Raw genomic sequence first — 3,073 nt, 5'->3', positions numbered from 1 at the left:
CAATAGACAGGAATGTACAGGAATTCGTTGAGACAGGCACAAACTTGCTATCTGTAGTAGATACATCGCTTAGGCGGTGAAAAATGGCTTTCTCTCGAAGCCGCTCCGAGCGCGCGTTTATACCTGTTTTTCGGCCGACGCACTCTCTCGCTTAATACGCTATAACTCGTAAAATAAATTAGATATGAAAATATCCTTTTGCCTACACATTTTTAAGACCCAAAGAATGAAAATAAAGCAACAAAAAAAATTTTTTTTTGGTCGATTTTGACTAGAACTTTCCCTTAAAATAGACTCGTAATTGTTCGCGTAGTGAACTAAGAACACTATGAGCGCTATGAGCGTTCGGCGCTTCACTTCGAAAATGATAGCGAAAAACAGCGTGAGTGATGACGTCACACTACTTTTACAGTGACGTCATTATCGACTTTATAGCGACAAAAAGCGTCTCCTCGAATAGTCATAGCGCTCATAACTCATAACTTTAATAGCGTGACGTCATCACTCGCGCTATCTTTCGCTATCATTTTCGACGTGGGGCACCGAACGCAGCCAAAGTTTCCAATATAACAATTTGATCACTGGGTAAACAGTAAAGTGTTATAATGATTAACATTATTTACCTGTTTCCTTGGCAAATTGATAATACTTCTCTTTCCTTTGCTTCCCAATGTCTAGTGTGTCTTACACTCTATGCACAATGCCAGGCAACAAGAGGTTTCTTCTCAACTGAATCAGTGCTGCGTTGGAACTGCACTGATTCGGAACTGATACTGAGTTTTTACCTGTAGCAATCGAATTTCCATTTGGAATGACATAATCGCAGTGATGTAAATTGTCTAGAGAGAAAGTTCCCTAGGCTAATCGTATTACCACATTGTGTCCATAATGGCTCCTGCACACAGTACACGGTTATGCTTGCCGCGCAGCGGAAGTTCGCGCGACAGCCAATCAATATGCTGCTTTCCGTAATAACCTTCTAGCTCTTACGGAAAAACAACATATTGATTGGCTGTCGCGCGAACTTCCGCCGCGCGGCAAGCATTACCGCGTACTGTGTGCAGGAGCCATTATGGACACGATGTGGTAATCCGATTAGCCTAGGGAACTTTCTCTCTAGACAATTTACATCACTGCGATTATATCATTCCGAATGGAAATTCGATTGCTACAGGTAAAAACCCAGGACCAATTCCGAATCAGTGCAGTTCCAACGCAGCACTGATTCAGTTGAGAAGAAACCTCTTGTTGCCTGGCATTGTGCATAGAGTGTAAGACACACTAGACATTGGGAAGCAAAGGAAAGAGAAGTATTATCAATTTGCCAAGAAAACAGGTAAATAATGTTAATCATTATAATACTTTACTGTTTACCCAGTGATCAAATTGTTATATTGGAGACTTTGGCTGCGTTCGGATAGTTCGCTGTCGCGCTACGAGACGTTAACGCTATAAACACCATTCGGGGAGTCAATAGCGTGATAGCGTTAGTGTGCTATCCGAACGCGGTGCGTTAATAACGATAGCGTTCGGAGAACTTGTTGACACACTGGCTGCGTTCGCTTTGAGCGCTTACGCGCTGTAAGCGTCATTCTTTCTTTATCGCTCATGCGGGAAGAAGATAGAATGACGCTTACAGCGCATAAGCGCCCAAAGCGAACGCAGCCAGTGTGTCAACAAGCTTTCCACTATGAGACGCTAATGCTCATTTGCGATAGCAAGTTTAATATGAATGGAGGAAATATTTATTTCCGTTGCAACAAGCTATAATTAAAAATGATATTTTTGCAATTTTACGGGAGCATGTTAACTTCTCGTCGTTAGAAAGTGATGACGATAAAGTGGAATATGCTATGCATGTGGTGGACACACAGATGTCTATAATCAACTAAATTACTATCACATCATCATTGCATATAGCATGGTTTGCGTCCGATAGAGTTTCGGTATATGCGAGAAAATGGCCGTTACCACCACATATTTTCACTACGTTTAGTCATAAAATTCTTTTTTTGGAAATGAGAAGAGCGAATAACGTCCAATATAATCTATTTTTTGTTGCGACAATTTTTGATGCAATAAGATGCTAGCATTTTTTATCTAACGACAATAATTTAATGGCCACGCTGACTCATATTGTACGTTGTAAGATACATAAGTGACACACACACAGGACCGCCGCCATTTTCTCACAAACAACCGAAAATCTCATGCGACGCAAATCCGCAAGCCTTAATTAACAATCTAGTTTAGTATAGACATCTGTGGGTGGGTAGCATATAATATAAGCGGAAATACACATAACACATATATACTTTCACAATTCAACGAGACGAAAACATAAGGTCTGTTTAAAATATACATAATTATTTGCGTAGCGAACTAAGAATGCTATGAGCGCTATGAGCATTCGGTGCCCCACGTCGAAAATGATAGCGAAAGATAGCGCGAGTGATGACGTCACGCTATTAGAGTTATGAGCGCTATGACTATTCGAGGAGACGCTTTTTGTCGCTGTAAAGTCGATAATGACGTCACTGTAAAAGTAGTGTGACGTCATCACTCACGCTGTTTTTTGCTATCATTTTCGAGGTGAAGCGCCGAACGCTCATAGCGCTCATAGTGTTCTTAGTTCACTACGCGAACAATTACGAGTCTATTTTAAACAGAGTTTATGTTTTCGTTCCGTTGAATTGTTGAAAGTATACATGTGTTATATGCATTTCCGCTTATATTATATACTGTTGGCCACGTGCATAGCATGTTCCACTTCATCGTCATCATTTTCTGACGACGAAAATTTTCTGACGTCAACAAGTTTCCGTAAAATTGCAACAATACCATTCTAAATTATAGCTTGTTGCTACCGAGATCAATATTTTCTCAAATCATATTAAACTTGCAATCGCAATAGGTCATTAGCGTCTTACAGTGTGTCAACGAGCCCACCCCAGGTAGCAAGGTGACGACTAAAGATGTCATTAAGACGTCATTAAGACGTCTATGACGTTTTAATGACATCTTAATGACGTCTTTAGACGTTACCTTGCTACCTGGGACTGAACGCTATCGC

At 40.7% G+C, this 3,073-nt stretch overlaps 2 protein-coding genes across 4 annotated transcripts in view; one reads left to right on the top strand and one right to left on the bottom strand.

Annotated features, from left to right (window-relative positions):
- The window catches only part of LOC116850657, a 4,752-nt gene extending 3,967 nt beyond the window's left edge, over window positions 1–785 (bottom strand). The window contains exon 1 of one of the 2 annotated variants that reach the window (XM_032829179.1): window positions 624–785. The gene's annotated coding sequence lies outside the window, so the exon portion shown is untranslated. The remainder of the gene's footprint in view (window positions 1–623) is intronic. The other variant, XM_032829180.1, reaches the window with a different exon arrangement.
- Window positions 786–1,192: 407 nt separating this feature from the next.
- Window positions 1,193–3,073, top strand: part of LOC116850637 — a 3,672-nt gene continuing 1,791 nt past the window's right edge. For both annotated transcript variants that reach the window (XM_032829145.1, XM_032829144.1), the window contains exon 1: window positions 1,193–1,336. The gene's annotated coding sequence lies outside the window, so the exon portion shown is untranslated. The remainder of the gene's footprint in view (window positions 1,337–3,073) is intronic.

The sequence above is a fragment of the Odontomachus brunneus genome, unplaced genomic scaffold, assembly GCF_010583005.1.
Source record: "Odontomachus brunneus isolate Ranch 3 - 2012 unplaced genomic scaffold, Obru_v1 Obru_scaffold_151, whole genome shotgun sequence".
NCBI lineage: Eukaryota > Metazoa > Arthropoda > Insecta > Hymenoptera > Formicidae > Odontomachus > Odontomachus brunneus.
The sequence above is the reverse complement of the archived record's forward strand: the minus strand, read 5'-3'. Positions and strand labels throughout refer to the sequence as shown.